The sequence below is a fragment of the Trachurus trachurus genome, assembly GCF_905171665.1.
Source record: "Trachurus trachurus genome assembly, contig: scaffold_88_arrow_ctg1, whole genome shotgun sequence".
NCBI classification, from domain to species: Eukaryota; Metazoa; Chordata; class Actinopteri; order Carangiformes; family Carangidae; genus Trachurus; species Trachurus trachurus.
This window is the reverse complement of record NW_028155119.1, coordinates 107989-129877: the sequence shown is the minus strand read 5'-3', so window position 1 is coordinate 129877 and position 21889 is coordinate 107989. Positions and strand designations below refer to the sequence as shown.

The 21889-nt window shown below is 39.7% G+C and overlaps 1 long non-coding RNA gene across 2 annotated transcripts; it reads left to right on the top strand.

Annotated features, from left to right (window-relative positions):
• The first annotated feature begins 1936 nt into the window (after nt 1-1936).
• LOC311008029 lies at nt 1937-13415 on the top strand. Of its 2 annotated transcripts, none has more exons than XR_014596473.1 (3): nt 1937-2041; nt 9272-9401; nt 13300-13415. It is a non-coding gene; the product is annotated as an uncharacterized lncRNA (long non-coding RNA). The 2 variants fall into 2 exon arrangements; XR_014596474.1 differs by having other exon boundaries at nt 1944-2041; nt 9155-9401.
• The last annotated feature ends 8474 nt before the right edge of the window (nt 13416-21889 follow it).

The window sequence follows — 21889 nt, the reverse complement described above, 5'->3', positions numbered from 1 at the left end:
GATACATTTTCTATTCTTACATTGAGTGGTGTATAATCAATCCGCCTCAATCCAAAGGGTCAGTGTTTTTCTAGAGCACTAATGTATTTCCTATTTAAAAGTAATATTACAAAGTAATTGGCAATGTCAGTTTTTAATTATAAAACTGCTTGTGCTATGATATCAGTCATTGGGTTGAGCTGTTGAGTAGAACTGCAAGACAACCACATTGAGCCTGAACCCTCTGTTAACTGAAGTCCCATATCAGCAGTAGTGACAGAAGTATGAATTTCAACAACCAGAAAACTGGACATTGGGGAAAGAGAGAAAGAGAAATGTGACCCTACTATGCAGTGCAAGACCTCACATAGCTAACCAGCTAAGCACTACGTTTTATGGTTGTAATTGTAAATGACAGTAAGTAAGGCTTTGTCCACAGAGAAACAGATTCTTCTCTAAAGTGACCTTTTCTTTTTTGTTCTGTAAACATGTCATTGTTTAAAGAAACATCTGCCTGCACAGGAACCCACTGAAGATGACTAAAACACTGTAGTTCATATGCCAGACCTGTGTGTGGGACCACAAACACACTAAAAAATGAAGAAGACGTGGAGCATGCTCATAAAGCTTGCGCGCTGTTAGCGATTGACAATTTAATGGACGTGTTTCAGGCGCAGTATCTGAGGGACCTGAAAGTAGTCCACTGTTTTTTTTGTTACCTTACGTCTAGCGGTGTGGCTCAGGTTACAGGTTAGAGACATCCAAGTTTCACAAAAGATTGTGTTTTGGTTGCCTCGATGAAAACGCTAGGGCAGCGTTTTTTATTTATTCACTCTGGGAACGATTTTCAAAAAGTACAATTTTCAGCCTACTAAAATGCGGTTTCCATGTGGACGAAATGTCCAGACGATAAAAAGGAAAAAAAAGAGAGAACTTTTGCGGATACTCCTTAACTCTGTTCCGTGTGAACGGGCCCTTAATCTAGTGACCAGGTCTCAAGGGGTTAACTCAAACCTGAATCAGGCTGTTTTTGTCAGACTCAATTTTCTACGTGTGAACAAAGTAGGGACCAGTAACGTGATCGAGACGTGTCGGCTCTCCCAGCTTCTGAATGGCCACAACGAGCAGATATAAATAAACTTTTATTCCTGTATATTGCATTTCTCTGGAATTCATTCCAATGGAAGTTGAAATGTTGTGCTGTGTTAAGTGTACATTTTCAACAATAGGTGGCGCTTCCTGAGAAATCGGTCAATTTCCAAATCATTAGGATTCATGTAAGTAATGTGGCTAAATACCTAATTCATAATAAATAGAAGTAATACAGGACCAGACTGCTTGTTAAGACCATGGTGTGTGTGTGTGTACGTGTCATTACATTGTCCATTACAATTTTCAAATTTTTACACAGTTTATTTTCCTGTCTACAACAACTAAAGAATTGAAGTGCAATCTAAACTATGAGTTGTGAAGCCAGTTGTTTGTTCTTCAACGTTCCTCAGCCCAGGGACTCACATACCGTACTTAAATATTAAACGTGAGACTCATTCCTCTTTAGTGTAATCATTGTCCTCTGGCAGAATCTACAAGTTCTCAGGTCATACAGAATGTCCTGATAGCTGGCTGGTCATGTCAGATTGTTTTCCTTGTTCCTTCTCCTCCTCCTCCTCCTCCTCCTCCTCCTCCTTCTCCTCCTCCTCCAAAAACACTGGCTGCCTGGAGTTCTTGGTATCCAGCAGAGTGATCACATGTCTCCTAGGCTTGAGTAAATCACACAGCACAGAGCAAGCTGGGCTGGACAAAGGAAAATAGGCTGATAGTGAGAGAGGAGAGAGGTGGTAGTGGAAGGGGGCAGGGTGGCATAGAGCACGTGTTTGAAGTGGCCCTGCTCATACCCATCCAGATGAGCCAGAGCACGTGGACTGGGGAGGGAGGGGAGGGAGGAGAGGGAGGAGAGGGGAGGGGAGGAAAGCTGTCCAAGCGGAAAACAGGCACCTCTCTAACAAGAGGCAACAGCAGCAGTGGACCCAGGCAGCCAGAAAGCAGTCAGACAAGCACACAGGTAATATACAAACCCCAACGTTAGTCCAACTTGTTTGGAAGAAAGAGTGAATAATAGACTTTATGAGCTGACTACTTGGTTCATCTTTGACTTCATCTGCTGCAGGGCTGTAGCCAAGAATTTGCAAATACAGGTGTCATGAGCCCAAGTCCTCAGAAAAGCATTACCTTGTACATAAAAAAAGCCACAAATCTACAGTTTCAATGCCTCCTAGACACTTTTATTTAGTCTGGAATCTGCCCCTAAAACCACATTATTTCAAATTGTCTGAATAAAAAGTCAAAAGCTTGTAAAAGTTAGTATGCTTTGCAATACAATGTGGCTACAGAACTTTCATGATGTTTTGTACATTATATAACGCTCATATTATATGAAAATAATACTTTGTAGTACTTTGACGTAGACATTTAGGAGGAGTGATTATTATAGTGATAGAAACAGGTTTTAACCTCATCAATATGTTGTAGTTTTTAGCCAGACTGGTCATGTGTTCTTATTTTACTCAATGGAACAGCAAAAATAAGTTACACTTTCTCAATTTCTGAATTCCCCCCTGCATGTAAGGGCCATATCTCAGGATTTAAGGGTATATTTACTTTTATGAGTATTGGCCTGATAGTAGCATGCTAATCTCTTACAGAAGAATGAAAAGCAGTATTCTGATTTTTTTTTAAAATCACACTAGGACTACCTACTGAGAGCAGATATGTAGTGAAATTAAATTACACACTGCAAGCACTGTATCTCTCCTTAACATTAGTCATATTGATTGTATTAGTGTAAAGTTTCTCAAACATTTCTCAAAATGTTTATAGTTGTTATTGTCAGTGCTGGTTCTGAAGGTTTTTGTAGCCGAAAGCATATAAGCTATCCATGCAAGTGTTTTACTATATTCTTTGTTAAAGCCATAGTATGTAGTCCTGACATGAGCTAGCTGAGTTCACAACAGTTGTATAGTTCAAAGTCCTCATTATGCTCAGTCCTCTGGACAGGAGTGACGCCTTGACTGAGAAGTGTTTCCAACTGCAGACATGTTAACAAGAGAACAACAAAGAACATAGATGAAGTGAAACCTGAATTGAAAATACTAGAGCTGCACTTTAGACCAAGTTCCCCTCCACACTGACAGTTGTTTGACCTGTGTTTAATAATTTGTCACACTGACAAATAGATTATTTTTCTGAGTGAGTGCAGACGTTCTGGAAGTGAATGATATGAAATGGAAAAAGGGATTCTGCCAAAGCTTAGGGTTGAATGAATTAACAGCACGGTGAGAGATAAATCAACCACATGGTAACTTTGTAGAAAATTCACTGTACGTTTCAGAGCTGCAGAGGCTCCAGTGTGTTTGGCACTGAGCCATGCTGACACATTACATGCTGCCAGAGCACACCTGCTGGGTTTTGGTCTCCTTCTCCTTTTCCTCCCCCCGCCTCCCCTCCCCTCCCTGAAAAAAAAAAAAATCTATACCCAACCCGGTTTCCTGGCAGTGTGGTGAGAAAGCCGTTGGTCCGCGTGTTTGTTTGCGTTCCCTCGGCTTCCTCTTTTCACTGAGTGCTTCAGCAGAGCACAGATAGTTAGAGCAGCGCTCCCATCCCCCCACCCCGGCATCCACGCCTCAGCATGGTGCTACATGCCAAGCGACCTGAGACGCTCCCTGACTCGCAGTTCAATCCGCTGACTTTTATTGGTGTGGCTGTTTATCACAGGCACGGTGGCCAAAGCACGCAGGACAGCAGTTTACTCATTGTAGCCATGACGAGGCGGTGAGCTGTTTGCTTTGATGGACGAATCAATCATTATCTTCACAGATTCCAAACACATTATCATATCATTACTAACAATTATGGCTTTGAGCACATGGATTACCCAGTGGTAGTCTACATGATAATCAATATTTATAATAACAAGAAACGGCTCCAAGCTTGAGATCACGAATTGTCTGCATGTTTACCAAAGATTATAGCAGCAACTGCCAACTCTTTAAATAAATAGAACCTTTAAATTCTCTGTCTTGCTTCCTAAACTTTTAAATTCTTGTTAATGGGTCAGATGGTGCTGCGCTTTATGTGTTTTCCAGGTTCTTTTTCTGCCAATTGTTCACGTGTATTCTTTTTGGTCTTTTTCACAACTAATGTTCAAGCCCTTCCCAAAATGCACTGGAAGAAAGACAGGCAGCAAAAGGCCTTGTCTGCTCACACCTGTGGGAAATTTAGTCTCCACTTGACTCGACCTGTGTTTGGATTGTGAGAGGAAATGGGAGCACCCCGAGGACACCTACACAAACACACAGAAACATGCAGACTATAGCAGAGCCACCTGCACAGCGGATCCCTCGTCGAAACAACACAATTAAAAATGTAGAAGTGGACGCATTATATAATCTGTTTCCTACTGGAAACTATGCATGGTGAAACAACAGCTACGAGCACAGCGAGAGCATGTACAAGTGTTTGCTAAAAATAACTATTCAAACTTGGACAAACATGCATTTACTGAACTTATCAGTGGCAAATACTAACTCACTTTACAACTGACGGACCCAGCAGGAGATATCTGGGAACCTGAGCATGTACAGACTGAATAAATCTTTAACTGCACATTTCTTTTTCCTCAAAGGAATCAGTCCACTTCTTAAGAAAAAAAGAATTCAAACAACATTCAGAGTTATAGGGCAAGAATTTTGAGTTTTCATTCGCAACAGACCAGATTTTACTGTGCGAAATGTGGATTGTACGAAGTTAGCATGATAGCAAAACTAGGAACACAACCTGCTCTTGCCTCAGCCGCGTGGCATATTTTAAAAATATACACAGACATTCAGAAATGTCACAATCACAGAAGTCTTTACGCAATCGGAATATTTTCAAAACACCACAAATATCTGCATGAGAGAGGAAACAGGAGTGTGTTAGGGAATAGAGGAACCATATAAACAGCTCATTCTGAGCCTCAACAATGTCAAAAAAAAGTGTCAAACTTTTTGTTCTGATTTTGTTGTTCTGGAACACTTCTCCATCGTCAATGAGCACGACATGTTAGGCCTCATTTTCTAGATGTGTGAGATGTTAGAGGGATTTCAGCATTAGTTAGCTGGACAACTGCTTAGACCTACAAACAGAATCTCAACAACTATTAGCATCAATGTAGCTACTGGATTTTGTCTTGAAAGTCTTGAAATCGGGTGCTTTGCATTCATGCTCCCTTCAGGATAAACCCAGTCCAAACTCCTATGATCCCTTGAATGCTCTAGCATTAGCATCTCCATCCTGCATTAGCTGAAATATACTGTATAAGATCCTGTGTGCACTGTAACCTTGGATGTACAGACAGCAAGCATTTGTTCTGGCACTTAAGATTTAAACATGTTTTCTTTGCATGATCTGAAATTCTTCCTTTGTGTACCATTTATATGCATATTCATCTGCACTTTACTTCAAAAACCACCAGTAATAGTGTGGGAATGATGCTGCAGTTAAATAGTGAATCTGAAAGGAAAATGTGTGAATATTTGATTTAATAGCCTACTCCAAAGCAGATTTTCGAGGAGTTTATATATTCATACTGGACAACATCTTCACCTCCTACACAACATGTAAATTAGTCTCTGCTAGGTCAAACTATCTTCTTTTTTTCCATGAGCAGATTTTACTACTTCTAATAAAACTCCAGGACCTAGATTTGATTCAATGTTGTTTATTAAGCATCAGCATCAGCTGCTGTAGGTTTTTGACTCACGTAATACAATGTGGCATAAGTAGGCTATTTACATCTAATGCCTTTCTAAGTGTTAGAGAATATCAATATAACTCTCATGATATAAGGCTTTAGATACAGACAGTGAGGTCAGCCTAGCATTACGATCACAACCAGGGATCAAATGAAGGTAATGACATCTGCCAACCATAGTTCTGAATTTCCTTTGTTACATCGATACAAATAGGTAAAGCTATAGTGTGTAACTTCTGTTGACCCTAAAGAAATTAAAGGCTATTACAAAAACACAAGCGACTGGAAATATAAAACAACTAACAAATACTACCAATAAAAAATACTTTAAAATCCAGCAAGAGATTTGTGGAGCTGATCTGTTTAATCAGTTTTGTGTAACTTATCTAGTAATGGCTTGGGTGTAACAGACATTTAAGAGACATGTAAGAGTTTAACTGCAGCTTTAATTGAAGAAATAACAATTTACCACAGCGAAATGATACATTTCCTAACTTACCAAATCACCAACTTACATCACTAAGTTAGCATCAATGAATATGTGATATGTGATGCTTTCAAGCTCTGAAGAAAACACACACAGATGTGAATACTAATTAACTAAGTTAAATTCATATTTTATGAATTGTTACACTGGCTCCCCCATAAAAAAGAGGCAGCATGTAAAAGATTAATCGAGAAGCACAATCAACCCCCAGGGGTCGCAACACAAAAGAGAGCAGATACCTAATGAGCTCTGGAATATACATGATTTACCAAGAGATGGCCTAAAGAAATGAACCCTCGCAAACATGTTGATCAATAAGAGCCCAGACAAAAGTGTGAAAGTGGTTAACGTTGATGGCTCCCTCTCTATGGTCCAAACAGACATACCTGAGCAACATAATTGACGGGTAGCACAGATATTCATGGTCTCCAGACAATGAATCCAATTGACTTTGTTGTTCCGTTCCCTCTGTGCCATCATGACAGTGACATTTGTGGTTCAAAGTGAAATATCTTGACATGTACCAGATGGAGTGCTGTAATTGTTGCTACATATTGAAGTTCTCAAGAGGATGGATTCCAGTGAGTTTGCTAATCCTCTGACATTTCTTACAACATCACCATATAGATAGTTACACCGATCAGTCATAACATTCTGACAACCATGCCTAATATTGTGTTGGTCCCTTTTGCTGCCAAATACACAACAAACTGCTTTGCACTGTGTATTTTGACAGCTTTCTATCAGAACCGTTTCACCACTGTTCCTTCCTTGGACCAACTTCTGATAGATCCTGACCACTGCAGACCGGGAACAGCCCATAAGAGCTGCAGCTCCAGCACATGAGAGACCCAGTCGTCCTTGGAGAACTGGATCAGTTCCTTACACTTGTCCAAATGTTCACTTGCTGCCTAATACAGTGGGTCCACAGGGTCTCTGGAGCTCATCCAGAGTGATCTTTGGGCTCTTGGTTACCTCTCTGATCAAGGCTCTTCTCCTCCAACTGTTCAGTTTGGCTGGACGGCCAGCTGTAGGAAGAGTCCTGGTTGACCCAAATGTCTTCCATGTAAGAATGATGGAGGCCACTGTGCTCTTAGAAACAATAAGTGCAGCATAATTTTGCTTTTTTTTTTGCTTTTGTAGCCTTGCCTAGATATGTGCTTTGCTACAATTCTGTCTCTGAGCTCTTCAGGTAATTCCTGCGACATCATGGATCTAATTTTGCTCTAATATGCAAATGAGCTGTAAGGCCTTATTTAGACAGGTGTGTAGCTTTCCAAATCATGTCCAAACTATTAAATCCAACACAGCTGGACTCAAATGAAGGTGTAGAACCATCTCAAAGATGAATAAAATAAATTGACGGCACGTGAATGATCTCCATGAATGTCACGACAAAGGGTCTGAATACGTATGATCACGTGATATTTCAGTTTTTCTTTTAAAAATAATTTGCAAAAATGTGTAAAATTCTGGGTTTGTGCTGTCATGATGGGGTAGTGAGTGTAGATTGATGAGAACACATGATTTTCAACATAATAAATGGTGAAACCCACTGTATATCCCACCCACTAACAGGTGCGTTAGTTTTATTCATTGTAATTCACTTCACCTGGCAGTGCTCAGAATGTTATGCCTGTATATAAGGTTAAAACTGAAATATTTGTATGCATTTTGGATGAGATTGATTGCCATAAAATTTTGGAAACCACCATTGAGTTCACCATCACTAAGCATTGATGTTTCTGAGTGTGTGCTGTTTTATGACCAAAAACCAAGCCTTCATCTACCTCTATTACCCACAACTGTACTTTGTGGTTTGATGCAAATTAATGAATCTGATCTGCTAAACATGAACATGCTAGGATTATCACCGATACCATGATTAGCATGCTGATCTTCAAATCAATCGATGTTCGAAATCTCACATAGCTACTCTTAGGAATGACTAGGGTTTTTTTTTTTTTACATGTTTAACATGCATTGAGAGTTGGTACGAATTCTACATAGATTACATCACTTTCATTTCACATTTCACAGTCATTTGATTCAGAGAAAAAATGATTAGTGCAGCTTTAAACATTTCTGTCTGTGTGTTTTACTTGAAGATTAAGAGCAGCATCACAGAGATACGGCTTGATGTGGCACACCGCTCACATACAGTCCTCCTGGACGTCGTTGTTTTCACACCTCACCTCAAACATGACAACAGTACTGAGAAAACACCCCGCACTCAGTTTGCTGGCTTTGTTCCACAATTAGCATGTGGATGAATCATCCTGAAGGGCTCATTTTATGATGCCGTTGCTGCTCTTGTTTTCATCATGGTGATAATGATGAGGAACAGAGTTATTAATACACACATTTCCTTTGGGGGGATCAGCCTCACACGGTTAGAGCGGAACTTGACAGTGCTCTGGATTTTCACAAGCTGCTCACCATTAAGTGTGTTGCTTTGGTGTCCCTTGCTTACATTTTAAGGGTAAATGGCTGTTATATTTGAGATCTGAACAGAATGTGAACAGGGAGGTTGTGTTATTTTAAAGATTGGTCACTGAAATTGATTTGAACCAAATTCAAACAATGACTGTCAGCTGGATATATTTTCGCTGAGTCACTTTAGGCTTTATAGACAAGAGTGACTATCAAGCAGAAACTGCAGAGATAAAATCATTCTTTCAGGACCAGCGTTTCCTCGACACTGACAGCTGCGGCCTATAGGTCTCATAATCCATCTTTTAGTGGAGTAATGTCATGTCAGTCAACATCCACCACACCACTCTGTGCACAGACATTGAGACGATAGAAACAAGTTTTGAAATGTGTTAGATTATATTGACAGAGGCCCCTGTAGCAAGCTATCTATTTTTATTTTTTTGATGTTGTTCTCATTACAGTGACTGATGAGGAAACATCCCAAAGTAAACGCATGTCCATTTGGCTGAAGGATCCCTGCTGTTGTTCTTCTAAACAACTCCACCCTCCCCACCCCCCTGCCTTTTTCTATTTCCCAGTGCATTGTGAGATGACAAATAAACAAGTCCAGGCGGAGGAGGAGTCCAATATCCAGCCTCCACACTGGGGATCCGTGGCTGAGTGTTTCTCAAAGCACCAGTTCTCCGATCAGCAGTGCTGAGTCACACGGTCTGTGAATCAGCCCGCACATTCAAAAACACTACATGTCATTCTAAACACATCTGTGTGTCAAGGCAATGTACGTCACAGTACATTCATATTTACATTGTGTAAAGACCGGATGACACAGAGTAAGCCTGGTCTATGAGAGAACAAATACACATGGAAAAAAAGAACACGCTAAATAATAAATAAGAACATCAACAACAGAATGCTGCCTACAATGAAAATGCTGAAATGAACTGGAATTAGGGCAACATACCTAAATGTATGGATTTTTATCAAAAATACAGTAGGCAACATATATTAGCCAACATTTATTTAAACCCTCATTTACAGTAATTAATCTGCCTCTAAGTAAGGTAAAAGATACAAATTATGTGTTATTATTAGCTTTTTACTATGTTAATTTATATATAATTCTAATTTTTATGCATGACTTAATCAGTGTCTTTTTTGTTTATTTGTCTATTTGTTTGTGTTTTTTCAGATTTTAGGTTGCATTTAACTTCTGGCCAGGGACAGCGGATGAAAATCTCCCTTACAGCCAGTAAAGGAGATTTTCATGGCTCCCGTACCCTGGCTCCCGTACATAATTTCTTTTTAATAGTGTTGATTAGTGTTGCATTGTCCCTGTTAAATAAACCAATAAATCAATAAAAATTTACAATACAAAAAATAATTATTTGCAAAATGGACATGAAGCATACAAGGGAACAGTTTACAGTCATGTTAATGGAATACTAAAAGCTGTGGAAAGGTGATCCAAGCAGGCTGGAGTAATCAATCTTTCCAATAGAAAATACATCTAATATAAAGCACAGCTGAGGTTAATTGGGTCAAAAGTAAGCATTGGAGAAAAGAAAATGTGACCTGATGTGAAGTCAAAAAAAGTTTTTAGAGTTTATTTTGTGTAGAACAGAAATGCTTGCACTATCCCCTGGGGGTTTAATGAAGTATTTGGTATCGTATCGTACATTCAATAGCTGTTAAGATCTTTCACTCAAAACCACAAGTGGCTGGGCACGACTGTAATGCAGGGGGTTTGACACCAGCTGTGAACCACAAAATGGCCAGTGCCACTGACTGGGGATTTCTGCAGCTCCAGTCTCTCCTTTCATTCCCTATCATTTCTACACAGGCTGTGTTAGGACCAGCAGCATAAAGGTGGTTTCAACACATTTCAGTAAAAGTAATGTCAATTTCTGGTGGCACAATCACTATGGTGATGTTGGTGTTTTCAAAGCTGTGGACTGACTGGTCAATAATGCAACACCTAGGGCCACCACACAATTTAAAACTATTTGAGTTTGATTAGATTTAATGTAGCTTCTATGCAGACAGATATTCTATTCCACTGTTTCTTAAATCGTATAATATCAAACTGATATGTATAAAGTTAAGAAATACAAATAGTATGAAACACAATGTAACATACAGTAAGTAAACAACACATTTGACATCATAAACACATGAAATACAGCCACATCAACACATGGGAGGCAACTTTGAATGCTCTATGCAGTGGGAGTCTGTCCTGCTGCTTCAGCACACTGTCACCATGGTGATCCCTGGGGAAAGGTCATGAGCCACCCGGCTGGGATGTCTGCAGATTGGCTATTGATGTTGATGACACAAGACTGGCTGGCACGTACTGGTCATCCTTCAGCTGGCTCGTTGTCAAACTTTGCTCTTTCAGAGGATCATTGTCACAGAGCTCTTCAGCTTCCCTGGTTGATGCTGAGCACAATGCAGCTTTGACTGATAAGTGGCACTGGAGGCTGACAGGATCGGTTTTGGAACAAAGCTGCTGATAGGTGAAATCTCATATTTTTAATTGGACATGCTAATGTTAAAACTGGTGGACACTGAAACTCGTACAAAAAAAATTATATTATTTGAGTGAACCGCTCCTCCTCCTCCTCCTCGTGTGCAATTTCAATTTTAATCTAGAAGAGCACTCCTGGTCCATTTAAAAACAGCACAAAGCATTACCCGAATTTTACAAGTGTTTAGTTAACAAGACACATCTACCCACTTAGCACATTTTCATTTATTTCACCATGTTACACTATCATCTATAAAGCTGATCTGAGACAAACCTTCATTTCAGATTTTCACACATTTATTTATATTTGGTCCATCATATGACATGTACGGTGACATATATCCATCCACTGTAGACGAGTTCATACGCCTGTGGGAAAATATTTTAATTATTCAGGCTTCAAAACCCACGGTTGTTTTCCAGATGAGAGATTTGATAAATAATGGTTCAGAGGTGGTGGAGCTACAATGAATGAGCAGCTAATAACATAAATATTTTGTTGGACCTCAAAGACCCTCAGAAGGTGTCAGTGCATGTATAATGTGCAGAGAAACATTAAATCAAAAATAATAACATGCAGCAATTTAGCATCAGTTCAACCAGAAAAACGAAGGCCACATGGGTGAAAATGAATAATATATTTAAAAAATGTATTAATAGCAATGAAAGGTTGGTATGATTTAATTTTCATGATTTAATTTTCATGCACATAAGATTGTCCCCTGCATTTAGGACAGCAGAGAAATGAACTTTGACACCTGACAGTGCCTCACAGCAAACCATCATCAAAGTGCTGAATGGCACTCGACTGTGAGGCAATTTTAGCTTAGTGGCCGCTATTGGAATTGCAAGACCCTTGACATAGTCCTGAATTCCAGATTTTTCTGAGAATCATCATCATGTTGAAATGAAATCTTATTAGAATAATTGTATTAATTAATCAAGCCAATAAAAATAAAAGGTCTTGGAAAGCCAGTATTATTCAAATATACAAGGAGTCAGCAGCACATGCATCTGGTTAGAAATTGTCATGGAAATGAATGGACAAATTGAATTATTTTACAATGCATTACTGAGATCTTTCAAAAGATACACATTTGTATTATCTAGCTATACTGTATCTACACTGCATTGTTTAATAAAATAAGCATTGAAACCACCATGGGGGCTCACCTGCTAGGCCAAGTGCCTTAGTCCTTATACCTCAGTAGGGTTAGGGTCCACAAAGCCTGCAGCCCTTTGCTGCATGTCATCACCTCTCCTATTCCTTATTTCTCTCACTCGCTATAATGAATAAAAAAGAAGAAGCCAGTATTCATATAATGGCTGCATGAGTCTCAAATAACAGCCAGAAGCATGGCAAATAAACAATTAAACCTGGATTAAAAAATAAAATAAACCTTGATGGGGGTGTAATTAACTGTAGCCTACCACAGTAGCTCACAGGGTAGGATTAGTATAATGTCCATTTCCACAGCAATAATTCCATCAGTACGACAATAACAACAACTGAGTCATGCTCACTACGCTGATGCTCTCTCTCTCTTTATAACTAAAATAGTGTAAGTACTGCTGGGGAAATGTATTGAATCTATTAGGGCCCATCCACATGAATACAGGTGCAGAAGTATATGCGCATAACTGTTTTATCGGTTTGGTGTTTCGTTCAAATGAGAATTTTTTTTTGGAAACGGGTCCTAAAGTGGGTAAATGATAAAGTTTTCATGTAGACAACCAAAATGCATCTATTGTGAAACAATGATGTCAGCAACTGTCGGGTCCCTCAGATACTGTGTTTGAAATGCCTTTAAATCGTCATTGATCAGCATATTTGGACTGGCACAACTCCTTTGCGCATACATCTTCTTCTCCACATTTGGTGTAGCCTGGCAGCATAACAGCGCCACACACAGGCCTGGCTGATGTACTACAGTGTTAGACATTTCTTGAAACAATGCGGTTTATGGAAAACAAGAAAAAGACAATTTTGGGAAAGCTCCGTTTATGCGTGAACACAGCCTTAGACATCAGATAAATGGACATCCATCCATTTATTGTCTATACCTCTTATCCATGCAGGGGTTCGGCGAACTAAGAGAACCAGGTAGAGGGAGAACATGGAAACTGCACCCTGGGAGGCCCCGGCCAAACTCTTCTTGCTGACCACCACTCCGACATGCTGCCACCAGGGGAAAAATTGGCTGTTTTTTATTAAATTAAAATTATTATTATTAAAATTAAAGAGCTTCCACTCAGCTGTCCCACATAAAGGCCTGGTGATGGATCCTGCTACATAAAGGATTTCTGGTTTTCAGTCCATCATAGATGAACTTCGGCTCGCTGAATGACTGAGGCTGGTAAAGTGCCGTCCACGGTGCCCCATGGCAGCATCAAAGACTGCATTCGTCTGAACTTCACAGCCCACTCAAGAGATATTTAACAGATTCACATATACACAGATACCACTATGTCCTTTGTACCATGACAGCAGAATATAAACATGGGATGTTTCTGGTAAGTGATGGAAACAGTGGCTCTGGTTGCTCATTATCAAAGCTGGGGAAATCAACTTGACTCACTCATAAACCAAAATACATGCATCACAGTGGGGGGTTGAATGCACCTATGTAGATCAGTTTGGATGTTTATGTTTATAATACAAATACATCATGAGCTGAGGCTGTGGATTCTTGGCCGTATTTGTAAGCTGAAAGCTGCCGTACTCAGCTGCTGAAAGCTTCACAGTTACAGTCACATCAAACATCACCACAATTCTGATACAAAAATTACAATATAATTCTCTATTTAGAGACAAATGTTTTCTCAAAATATTTTTCTGAATTTATCCACAATTCTACAAGTGAAGCTGGCAACTCAAGTTCCTCTAACTCTGGTAACACCATTGACCAGAACACATATTCTTAATTGGAAGTTTGCCATTCCAAAACATTTATCGTATGTATACAGGGGTCGCGTTAACCGGATATTTTCCGTCATTGACCGTTTTTTTAAAACGGTGACGGAAAAATTTTGAGGCCATCCGTCATTTTGACAGATTGCAATTCACAGCCATGGCTGTCTGGCCATGTGCATTTGTTTACAATGAAGCCGGCGGATAATCAATAAATGGAGCGGTGGATAACGATATAAAACATATACAATGTCACAAAGTCACTACGGTGAGAATTAGATTTAAAAAAAAAAAACCTCACAGCTGGCTGGTGCGCTCAGTAGAAAACGCTGTAGTACCTCCTCCAGGCCTGTGTGGAGCGTGTGTGGCGCTGTTAGTGCTGCCACACAGAAACACTAACAACAGAGAAGAAGACAGAAAGCTTCCCCGCAGTATTCAAACTCCTTCAAGTGGATTAAATGTTGACTGGGAGTCGTGTCAGTGCAAATATGACGGTCGATAATGATTTAACGGGCGAGATTCAGCTGCAGTGTCCGAGGGACCGACAGTAGTCAGCTGTTAAATTACGTCCATAGACTGAAGCTGTAGCTACACAGCGGTGTGTCTCGGTACAGGTAGAGCGGTGGGGGTAGGACATCACCGTTTCACACACTCGCCGCGCACAACTCTTCTAAAGGTAACGCTAAACCTTCTTTTAATGTATTTTGCCCGCCGTGGCATTGTTTATAACACGTAAAGCTGAGTGGGTCTTGTCCTGTCTGAATTTGTGCTGCATCTGGCTGTGTGGTCTAGTAGCAGTTGTTTCAGTGATGCGCAATGGCTGCGTGCGTGCGTGCGTGCGGAGAGAGAGAGAGAGAGAGAGAGAGAGAGAGAGAGAGAGAGAGAGAGAGAGAGAGAGAGAGAGAGAGAGAGAGAGAGAGCTAACGCCAGTGCACTATACGGTGCCTATGTGAAAACATGCTCCTTTGGATGTTTTGGTATAACACATGGGTTAGCATGTTGATTGTTGACAGAAAACTGATGTCACCATCAGGTATTTACGTTGTATTTAGATGTTGAGTGGCAGAAAGTGACCCCCGCATTCACTGATGATCCACGGTTAGATGTGCTCTGACGCCAATGCTATTGAATATGGCATTATTATCATTAAAAAAATGTGACCGGTAAAAATAGATTATGACGGAATTTTTATGACCCCGTCAGTCAAAATGACCGGCGACGAAAAAGTCTAGCGCAACCTCTGTGTATATAACAGTTTCTAGCCCATGAAATCGATGGAATCATGTCAAAGCTTTGGTATTGTCGGATGCTATCAGCTGTCTGGACACTGTACTTTTTGATTGACTGTTGCATTATCTTGTTGGACAATTAAAGGTTTTGTCTCACAGTAACTGTCTCAGAGTTTCCCACACCATTTCGGTCACTTACAGTTACATTGAGTAATACAACTGTCCAGTGTTGTGCCTGAACGCGTTCAATGAACGATCGTTCATGAACTCGTTCATATTTTGGGCGAACGTGAACTGAACGTAGGTATTTCTGCTTGATGAACGTTATTGTGAACGCGTTCATTCTGGCGTTTGTGAACGCCGCTATCGACTTCGTTCAGGAGTGTGCCAGATTTCCATAGAAAACCCAGCTAAAACACACTGTAAACAGGCGTTAATATGTAGCGGAAAAACCACCCAATCTGGCAACACCTATCAGCTGTTTGGATCAGCGGCGCATAGAAGAGACGGAGTGATGCGCGTCGCGGAGCCTGTCTGTCTGGAGGAATACTGACCCAGTTGTTAGTAAAAGCAAAGATACTCTATTTATTTTATAAACCGTCTATGGTAAAAGATAGGGGTTACGCCAGGGCCACACCGGACGCGCGAGCCGTGGCCCTCCTGTTCACTCTCCGCGCGGTCGAGAAGCGCTTCTGTCCCTCAGCTGTGTGTGTGTGTGTGTGTGTTTCTCTCTCACGCTCTGTTTGGATTAATAAACACAAATAGGCTACAAACGTACACACATTGGACTCTTTGTCACGTTCTAACTCAGTTACCTTTTGGGTAAAGTAAAGTAGTAACTAATACTACTGGTTAAAACTGCTAAAATAATAGCTGTCTGTGGTTTGATATGGGCTGAGGCAATAATTTTGAAAAATAACAGCTTGTAGAAACAGATTGGGGGAAAAAAGAAAAGAAAAAAGAACTATGAACTAGTTCAGTTTTGGAACCGTGAACTTAGTTCAAAATTTTGAATTATGAACTATGAACTGAACTAGTTCATTTTAAATTTTGTGAACTGAACTTTGAACTAGTTCATGTAGAAAGTGAACTTTCCCAACACTGCAACTGTCAGCTTGGGAGATTGTTAAAGGAACAATTTGCTACATAGTCAATGTTATGTTTATTTTCCAGTCTAGTCTGTCTTGAAGTAGCACAGCTCAGAGGCTGGATTATAACCTCCTGTATTGCAAATGCAACAGTGGCTGAAGCTCTGGTAAACTGTCCATACTAATATTGGCTATGTAGCAAACGCAGAACTTACAAATAACACCTTTAACTGTCCATATGTTTTTTTTTCTGTTTCTCATCTTTCGTCTCTCCAAACTAAAATATTCAACTAATGTGTATTAAGCCATTCATTTTGCACAGACATTACGTATTCCTCCATAATAATGCCAATGATATATTCCTGACCATCATCAATCCATTCAAACAAATTTATTATGCATAATTATCAAAAAAAAGAATGTATTTATGTTTACCTGATCATTTCTGACAGATCCCATCTTTACTGCAAAGAGCAGCACTGTGATTTGCTGCATTATCTTTGACAGATGTTTGATTCTAATGTCTAATTATTTTCTAAACAAAGCAATAACCAGTAAGAAGGGGAAAGTGTGTATGTAGCCCGAGCGGTGAAGCTCAGTGGGGAAAGAAACAGTGCAGCAGAACTCTGGCTTTGAAAAGTGAGGTTAACATGTGTCCCCTCAATTTCCCAGTGGAAATTACCCCCCTGCCTGCAGATCATCAGCATGTTCACATCATTGTCACTGTGAGCAATTTAGCACTCTGACATTAGCCCTTACCTCAGAGCATTAGCCCACTGTGCCTAAGTACACCGTCACAGAGCCAGTGCGGCTGAGTGTCAATACACATAGAGGCCAGAGTGGCTGCTGAGTAAATCAACGGCATCGGAAACAAGTCTGGCTGGTCAGACGGGCTACAGCATAAACACTTTGGCCTGGTCAGACAACACATGGTTTTCAACTCCTCTGTTTCAAACATATCCCATTAGTCTTGTTAATGTCAGCTGATGTTAGGCGACACTTGAGTTTAATTATTCAATAAGCAGAATGTGACAATATCAAATGAATATAGAAAACCAGCAAGACATGTCATCTCACACTCTGCCCCCCTGTGAATACCTCGGTGTCTGAATTTAGCACCAATTCATGATGGTAATGATTCACATGCTGTGCCCATTTTTAAAATCTTTCATTCTTCCATTCTCAAATATAAGCAAAGTAAAGGTTGGAATGTGCAGCATTGCACATTATTGTAAGAAATTGCTTTTAAACACTACCACTATCGAAATATTTGCCATAAAATGTGTCTCTTGTCACTAAACAAGGACTATATCTTGAAAAACTGTCCTATTTAATCATGCTTGACTTAAGTAGAACATGCTTCCATAAGGGTTAAATAGCAAATTATTAAGAAGGAGATGCACACTGTTTGATTAATTGCTTTCCACAGCAATGAACTGTTGATTATCTGCAGGCAAAGTCCCTGCACGCTGTTTGTATTATGACCCACTTCTACCTCCAATTTCAAAACACTCTGGCAATGTAGGGCAGCAGTTACGCTGCTCCAAACCACTCAGCCAGCCAAACAATGACACACAGTAACACTGTGTAGTTGGGCAGTTTTTTTGTATATTTTTTTTTATCAAAGCAGGATGATTTGTTCCAGCAGGTACTGAGCCTGCAGGGACTCAAACAGATGGAGATTCAGCGAGAGGCGAAAGTCGCTGTGGTGGTAGCAGAACACTGTTTGGCAGAGTGAAGGTGAGAACGATCAGAAGTCAGGATGAAAAAAAAGTTAAAATAAATGAAGCTGCTGGTATGCGAACAAAAAGATGATGGTGAAGTGGCTGCTCAGTGATAGTCCAACAAAACTTAATTTCAGTACATCTGCTACAATCACACAAATCTGGAAACTACAAGATCTGGGAAATTATTATTTGTTTATAGATAGTCACATCCAGGTTTTATTTAAACTGAATAAAGTTTAAGACAGTATAAAGTTTAAGATATAATCATTTTATCAATTCAAAGTGCCATTAAACAAAAGGCATTAAAAAAACAGAGCCTCACACTTTGCATAATGGCTTATGTCAACTCTCAGGCTATAGTTCCTCCTCAGCTCGCTAAACAAGCTACCAGGCAAATATCCTCTGGTGATATGACTTTAACTCCTGAAAATGTCTGTTTCACGCCCCATTTATGTTATTTCCCACAGTTAGTTTATTTCTGATAATCGAACTGTACACTTACTGTTCGGCACCAAATGGCAAAAAGATAATGGATAGAAACACAAAATTATGTTGATGAACATGTGGCACCCTGAGCTCTGGCTATCTGGATACAACTGACACTTTGTCACACACTGAGTTTGTGTTGTGTAAATCCAGATGCTTCAGTACCACTTCCCTCTCTCAAATCTTAAGCCACTGATGCACACATTTTTTGTTGTTTGTGTAACATGTGATTTCATGTGATACAGTAAGAGACAATTTTTCCAGGTTCCCACGCATCAGAGGGTAAAAACAGCGGGAAAGCTTGTATTGTGTGGTGTGTATGTGTCTGTCTGTCAGTCAATGTATTTCATCCGGGTCAAATTGACCCAAACATCCTATGAAGAAGGTAAATGCATAGGGGTATTGTAGCATGTAATATCAATATATTTTTTTTCTTTCACATGTTCTTCACATAAAATAAGCCAAGGCCATGGGGCTTCAGGTCGAAAAGTTGTATCCTTGTAGCATTTTTCTTTTAGTAATAATTTGAAACGGGTCAATTTGACCCGAACACCACATAAGGGTTAATGGAAGAAACAGGTAGATTTTGCACCACATCTTAAAGGGAGAAGCATAAACATAAACATGTATCATTCTGTTTACTTCAATTACGGATTTGTTTATAGCAGTGAAATATTCTATACAATATAGCAATATTATGTGTTATATAGATTATATAAACTCATATACGGATTTTTTTCTCTGACCTTTAACATTAATTTAACTGCACAATTGCATTCATCCATACTTTATCTGTGCAGGGCTGCAGGGGCCTGGACAGGTCAATCACAGGGCCAGCATATAGAGACAGACAATGAACACACTCACATTCGCACATGCAATTTAGAGTGACCAATCAACCCATTGTGCATGTGTTTGAACTGTAGGAGGAAGCTGGAGAATCTGGAGAGAATCCACACAGGTGCAGGAAGAACATGCAAACTCCAGTCCCCGAATCCAGGGAAGTGAACCCTGAACCTTCTTGCTGAATGGCAAAAGTATTAACCACTGAACCAGTGTACCGCCAAAATGCACAATTGTTGATTGTAATTTTTCTTAGAGCCACACAGCTGCTTGTAGTCATTTTACAGTTTGTTAAAGTTCTTCACGATTTAACAAAATGCATAGTACTTGGAAAGCCTTAGTGTTGTTTCAGCTTGTCCTGTCCTTTGGGAAAATGGGATACCATATCGGTATCAAGAGGAAAACAATAACATGGAAATGAATGGCCAAAAACAACTTAAGAAAATACTACTCTTACCGTTGGCTTAATGACGATGTTATTTGATGTACCAGAAATGTCCGGTAAATGTTTGGGGGAGATCTGTTTTCATTTGATATGGTGGGAATGGAAATAAACAGCCATTCAAACACACTGTTGAATGTTTGTGCATTAAGCTTCAGTGAGGTGCTGCAAAAAGGAAATAAGACATTTATATTTTTATGACTTATACTATGGAGAGCCACTTTAAGGGAAATTGAGAGTTGAAGAGATTATTGGTTACTCTGGCGGAATAGTCAATGTGGAGGATATATTTTGTTTTTCCAGTCTAAGTGGTCCTGATCCTACCCACCAGGCAGCTGTGCAGGGATGAAAAGTAATTTACAGCTCAATATTATCTGATGCCTTTGGTCGTTAGTGTAGTCCTGATGTGTTAGGAATTTCACAGGCCAGGTTAATAGATTAGAACTAATTCAACGAATTGGACAGACGGAGGCAATGTGTGACCGCAGTGACAAACACCTAATGTACCATTAAGGGCAATATGAGCACTTAAGTCATCACACAAACACTAACATGTAGTTATCATGTTTGGATAACACATATGATTAGTTTACACATGGGTAGGTAGCCTGGCTGTGTCAGGCAGCCATGACAATAATCTGTTGTAATTGAGGCGATTGTGGAAAATGTAGTTTTTACTGGCAAAACAAACTAACAGTCCACACATTCTGTATTTAGTATATTGTTTGACAGCCATTTTATTTTTACCCTATGACATATACAAGTCATTATACTGGAGGAAGTGCAGTTATATATAAAGTGAGGTGCATGAATAAATACATACCCTATTATATTACTGTGTGACTGGCCAGCACTTTTAAAGGGGAGCCATGCAAGTCCAATCTTACAATGTTGCTTTTCAGCCAAGAGATGCTTGCTGATCAGAATGGAGGTCAGCAGTCTTCCCCATGATAGTATAGCTACTGAACCAGACTAATGCTGCATTCAAGACTCGGAAGTAACTGACTTTTTGACTTCCGTCATCATAGCGTTCACAATACAGGTTAACACGAAGGAGAAAAAACATGGATGCCCGAAAGTAGTTTGGCATATTGTGGCTGATTGCGGAACATGAAAAATATATGCAGCAGCAATTTGTGCTAATTTTGGGAGCAAATGAAGATGCATGAAAACATGGACAACTTTTGTTACAATTCCATTCTAACCATTAATAATGTTCCTTGTATAGTCCTTCCGCTGTCACTGATGTCAAATTGGAAAATCGGGACTCTGACATGATACCCGAATTTTCGAGATTGACGCTGTTAAATTCATTTTTCATAACTCAAACCTAATTTTTACTGAGTTGCAAGTTGTCTTCAACACAGCATGAGAACATTTACATGCTCAGGGAAACTTTTCATGTGTTTGGAGTTAGAGTGTGACACCATTAGGTTACAATAGTGAACTTTTTTTTTACTATATTCTAATTATTTGAGATACTGTGTTTTCTATTGTAAAATAAAGATGTGAAATATTTCAGTCTACACAATAATATGAGCTTCACTATTTGAATTGAACCTCTGAAATAAATTAACTGGAAATTTAATTAACTAAATTTATTGAGATGCACCTGTAAGTACATAACCATGTCTGTAGTTTCAGTGCCGATGTATAACATGACAAGTATGAGTCTTGAATATTCCACCACCTCACTTATTTGTCCAGCGGTTTTGTAAAGCCACAGACTCTGTTCCAGTGCAATGATTACCAGAGTTTCCCGGCTTTGTTTAGTCCCTTGTAACATGATGAAGGACAGAACGGCCCAGCCAAACACTTTGCATGAAAAATCCAGGCTGGACAAACATTAATTTCCATATAGAAGAGCACGTACTGGAACTGAACAGGACAACCCCTGAACTTTGGATGTGTGCCCTTTTCAAAATACGCTCACGTGACACGGA